Source organism: Tamandua tetradactyla, chromosome 22 (assembly GCF_023851605.1).
Source record: "Tamandua tetradactyla isolate mTamTet1 chromosome 22, mTamTet1.pri, whole genome shotgun sequence".
Classification (NCBI taxonomy): domain Eukaryota; kingdom Metazoa; phylum Chordata; class Mammalia; order Pilosa; family Myrmecophagidae; genus Tamandua; species Tamandua tetradactyla.
In genome coordinates this window covers 35,009,358-35,015,339 of record NC_135348.1, presented here as the reverse complement: position 1 = coordinate 35,015,339, position 5,982 = coordinate 35,009,358, and the positions used below count along the sequence as shown (strand labels likewise).

Genomic DNA, 5,982 nt, shown 5'->3' with positions numbered 1-5,982 from the left:
AAATCTGTGACTGTGTTTACCATCTGCCTTCTCACTTGAGAGAGAAACCCTGAACTTCATTGGCCTTCTTGAACCAAGGTATCTTTTTCTGGATGCCTTTGATTGGACATTTCTATAGACTTGTTGTAATTGGGACATTTTATCAGCCTTAGAACTGTAAACTAGCAACTTATTAAATTCCCTTTTTTAAAAGCCATTCCTTTTCTGGTATATTGCATTGCTTCAGCTAGCAAACTAGAACAACCTGTCATGTGGGTGTGAATGCATTTGGAAATGGGATCTCCAAAGATCTTATGAAATTGAATTAAAAATGAAGTAGGGTGGATCTTAATCCAATATGATTGGAGTCCTTATAAGCAAAGGAAATTTGGACGAGTAAGTAGAAGCCACAGATGGAGACAAACGGAGCAAGATATGCCAGAGGCAGAGACTGATTGCCAGCAAGCCATCACAACAACGCTATGCCCCTCAGAGAAAGCATGACCAGTAGTACCTTGGTTTTGCATTTCTAGCCTCCAAAACTATGAGATAGACAATTCCTGTTGTTTAAGTCAACCAATCCGTGGTATTTGTCACAGCAGCCCTGGCAAATTAAGGCAATATGTTGAAAGCATATACATTATATTTTACTGCATTGCATTGCATTGTTTTGTGATATATTATATTACATTATACTATACTACACTATGTTATACAACACTATATTATATTATAGTATATTAGTGTACATGTATATATAAATATAGAGATATAGCTTAACTTTTTTCCATGTGAGACAATGCAAAAAAGATTCTGTGCTAAATGTTTGTGTAATCAATAATAAATGTTTATAAAGCATGCAGTTAGTTTACAGGTTCCAATCTATCTAATACCGAAGTATTTTGAAAGTCTAGTTTTTATTTCTTGTGTTTCCCATCTGGTTTTCCTACATTATCATTCTATGATATTTCCAAAATAATGCTGGGAAATGGAGTGTTGATTTCTTCTTTACGAAAATATATTTTCATTATTTTTGAAGTAATGAAAACATTTCTATTTTTGTTGAGTTAGCTGACAACACCTTTTTCCATTATTTTATTTTTAGCTGGCTAAGTTTAAGCTTGATTGCATGCCTTTTAAAATTCAAACTGAAATAATCAGAAGATTTTACTTCCATTTGCCATCAGTTGAAGGATTAGTTACTTCACCTAGAGTACAGTATAATCAATAATGGCTAAATTTATGTCCAAGATGACCATCCTTGAAGCTGTTCTTTTCTTTCTTGGAAGCACTGCAAAGACCATCATAAATTTGGCCAGAAAGGAGACCCTCAACTCCTTTTAAGTATCTGTCACTCTTCCACAGCCCATTTTTATGGAAGGGAGATAAAATAATAAATCACAAACCATTAGTCATGAAAGGTCGATTATATATTCCTAAAATACAATATTTAGGACTGGATAGTTTTTATATACAGCTAAGCAGATGATGTTTTGCCATTCTTATATTAATGGGATCACTAAAAAATGCATTATAAAACTTGGAAACATCAGGATAATTTAGGCTTCCATTATTTTCTTGGATTACAAAAAAAATCATCAGGTTTATAGTTACTTTTGTTACTGAATTATAGTTTCAACCTTCATATGCTCCCAGAGTATAGATGTTACAGTGTCTAATAAATATCAAATAATTATTTCAGCTCTTAGAGTCCCTTTCAGATTCAAAAGCTATTAAAGATGAAAAGCAAATCTATAACGCTCACTATACTCATTCTAGAAAGGTGAAACTTCATCGACGTTTGAAATTCAAAGGAAATAAAAGTGACATAGCATTACTTCCTTATTAACAGGAAAACTGTTTACTCTCTATAAAATGTTACATCCAAATAGTCTGCAAACAAAAAATATATTTTTTTTTCAAAAAGAAAACCTCCAAAATTATTTCAGTGGGTATTATTTCCCTCAAGTAAACTTTAATCTTTCCTTAGGTACTATAATATGTGCCTATATAGCATCACTTGTATCCCTCTCCACTTCAAACAAGTTCAAATACATTCATGCATGCATGCATGTGCATGTACACACACACATACAAATCACAAAAAATAAATTACTTTATTATCTTAGGACTTCACTAGTTATGTATTTCACTTCATTTATCAAAAACTTGATTTATTCTTCCTAATTAGGATACAGTATCTCTTAATGAAATATTCTGGTCTCAGCTTCTTATCTCCCAAGGGTGTGTTTCAGAGAAGATTCTGTGTAAAAGCCCTTCATACAAGTAAGGACTACTTCGGGAACTACGTGCATCATTCTTTCTATGAACTGAAGATCTCCGCTTTCTTTAATATTCTGTTCCTGTGCCAGATCATTAAGTATTTTAACTCTCTTTTGAAACTTCCCCAAAGAGCTTTCTCCTAAATTACACTGTTCAAAAATCTTCACAATATCCTAGCAAAACTTTGGACATTGTTCAGAAGGCTAGCAGAAGAATCAATGTATTTTTTTCTTCATCTTGCATCACCAAATCAAAATCTATTGAAATGTTACACTTTTTTAAACTACATTTTGTCATCAGGCTCTATTAATTCATCTCTTCTCTCTTGGTTTTCTCCAATAATTTATTTCTGTCTGTCTACTTAATTTTTAATTTATGCTCTTCTTCTCCTATCTAACTATAAATATTATCTTTAATTACACTTGGCCTTTGGCTCTATTTTCCCTTCACTGTCATGATATGATCATATTCATTCTCATATGCTAAACTATCACTTATATAATACTGCTTTATAGGTCTATCATTGAATTTCTACCTTTTTCTAGATCTGCCTATCTTATTAGGCATTTCTGCTTTGGTGTCTGTGTTAATCAGCGTTCTCAGGGAAAAGGAACCAACAGTTGAGGTCTATAAATACAAGATTTATAAAGTGTCTCACACAACCATGGGAATGGAAGAGTCCAAAATCCATAGGCAGGTTGTGAAGCTGGCAGCTCCAATGAAGGGTTTGGATGAATTCCATATGAGAGGTTTGCTGGCTGAAGATGCAGTGAAAGAGTCTTTCTCTTTCCTTAAAAGCCTTCAACTGATTGGATTATCTCATTGTGGGAGACATGCTTTACTTGATCACAGATGTTATCAGCCACAGATGCAATCAACTGATTGATGATTTAATACACCAGCCTTCCAGTTTATCAACGAGCCATGAAATCTCCTTGCAGCAACGGTCAGGCCAGTGCTTGCCTGACCAGACAACTGGGCAAACTCATTTGGCCAATTTGACGCCAGAATCTAGTCACAGTGTCCGAGTCTCCACTGACCCCTCAGCCCCTCCATCCCCTCAGCACCACCAGGTCAATGGTCTTATCCATCCCAAGAATTCTATGCCTAAAACCTGGAAGTCACCCTTGACCCTAACTGTCTCTGCCTCAGTTCAGGCGGCTCACTGAGATTATTCAATAATGTCCTTATATCTGTTTTGCAGTGCCTCTACCCTTTTTCTTTATTCCTCAACTGTTCAGTCCATCTTTAAAAATATTGCCACAATTTATTTTTTAGAATGTGCCAATTAGATCATATACTGTTCTTCTTGACTGGGCTACCAGTTCTCACCTTCTGCTACTACTTTCATGTAAAATATTACAAAATATTTCCTAACTTTTCCAGGAAATCTATAGAGCACCATGTTTTATGATCCTTTGTATGTTTGCTGTTATCTTAAATCTGAAGTGTTGGTTGCCATTTCTGGAGTATGGCTAGGCAAGAGCACTGGTCCACAAGGCAAGGACATTGCCTTTCCGAGTGAATATCTAAAATACCTAGCAGACTGCATGGGACAAAATAAAGACTCAGTAATTATATGCCATAATCAGTGAAGAAATGTACAAGCACACAAGTTAATATGTGCATTTATCATAGGTACAGTCTGTCATAGTAAGCATCTAAGCTGAGATGGATAGTTGCAAAAACTCAAATTTCTTAGTGATTCCATAGACTTTTATAAATAAAAATCCTGTCTCAATTTACACAAAGCATCTCCCTTTAACTGTCTATTTAAGTTGCTTGGCCTATGCAGAGCCCAAAGGTGGTACTATGGCTTCCAGCAGCATCCACGTGGGTATTGCTGGCTCAGCAAATGAAGCTCCTGAAATCCTGGACAATGTAGCAGAATGGCATAGGGGCGTCTACCACTTTGCCAGTGATAGGAATGATTTCCGGAGGAACTTGATTCTCATTTTGGGACTTTTTGCTGCAGGAGTTTGGCTGGCCAGGAACTTCAGTGACACTGACCTAGTGGCACCCCAGGTGGGGGGTCTAGCAAAACACATGGAACCCGCATGCTGTGCTCCAGGAGCCGTCCAGAAACAGCTTCCAATTCTGTGATCAGCTTCTGTGGCAACTAAAGTTTGGCTTAGATGGGCACCTTTCCTTCCCTGTCCCGTTTTCTTTTTCTTGAGTCCACTCAGAATGTCATTCACTGGTCAGCAGTTAAGCTTCAGCAAAAGAGTTACCCTCTGTTTTGTAAAGTTCTGTATATAGTTCCTAAGTTTCTACAGGGGGTGGTCTTCGCTCCCGTTCTGAGGAATAACCTAGTGGTATTTTACAAACATTTGATGTTAAGACTGCACACAAAGAAAAAATAATCTATTTAAGAAGGTTTCAGAACGTGAAATGCTCATTTCCTATTTATGTTATTATCCTCTCTCATCTAGAACAAACTTGGAAGCTAATTAATAATGAAAGAATGAATTAGAAGACTACATGAAGAATAAAAATCAAGAGTGAGGGAAGTAGATGCTTCATTCATTCATTTACTCAGCAAATATTCATTGACCATATACAATCAACTAGGCACTGTGAGGTTGGGAATGCACAACAGGGAGAATATATCTTTTCATATATTCCTAGGTCTACAGACAGCTTCCTCAACATTTTCATTTGGAGGTTTAAAATGCAAACCAAACTTAACATGGCCAAACCAAGGTCTTGAAAAATTTACCCAGCACCTATTGCTCTCTGCTTCTTTCTCATCTCAGGTGGTAAAACCACCATTAACATAGTGTCTCAATTAAAATACATGCAAGTTGTCTTCACTATCTTTCCTTCACACTTCACATTCAATACAACAGTCAATCCTATTATCTCTTCTTTCAAAATATATCCTTTTGGATCACTTCTTTGCCACTTAAATTCATTCACTAACTTGTGCAATACTCTTCTAATTTTTTTCCTCTGTCCATTTTTGTTCACTAAATTCCATTCACAATGCAGAAACTCAAAATTTTTTAGGAATTTAGTTTGGACCATATTATCACTTCCAAATCTCTCCTTTTCCAACCCCACTTAAACCTTCCATTGGTTTATCATTTTATCCAAATACAAAACTGTTTCCAAAATAGGTATATTAGTCGGGGTTCTCCCAAGAAACAGACCAAAAAGTAGATACATAGACAGATAGTGAGATAGCTAGCTAGCTAGCTAGACAGATAGATTTTTTAAGAGTTTTAATTACATGAATTGGCTCCCAGGACCATAGGGATTGGCAAATATGAATTTTAAGACCTCTACCTGATTGTATGAGGAAACTCCCCTAAGCAAATGAGGCAATCAGCCATAGTTGCAATCAACTGAATGCAGAGTCAAATCCACCTACAAAATACTTTCACAGAAACAGGCCAGTGTTTGCTTGACAAAAAAACTGAACATAATAGCCTAGCCAAGTTGACACATGAATTTAACCATCACAGTTCACTACTTGTAACTTGCCACCCATATGTATCTCCTTAAACCATGTTTAATTTCCAAATAAAGACAATGATAAAGGGTGTTAGGTTGAATTATGTAGTCCAGGAAAAAAATATATTCATAATCTTACTCCATTCCTGTGAGTGTGAACTCATTGTGAACAGGAACTTTTGAAGATGCTACTTTTAGTTAAGTGTGACCCAACTTATTGAGTTTGGACCTTAATCTTTCCACTGAAGTCTATATGAAAAGAAA

General features: G+C 35.9%; 1 pseudogene; it reads left to right on the top strand.

The window, feature by feature from the left end:
* Nucleotides 1-4,074: 4,074 nt before the first annotated feature.
* On the top strand, nt 4,075-4,365 carry LOC143666132 (mitochondrial import receptor subunit TOM6 homolog pseudogene; annotated as a pseudogene).
* Nucleotides 4,366-5,982: the final 1,617 nt, after the last annotated feature.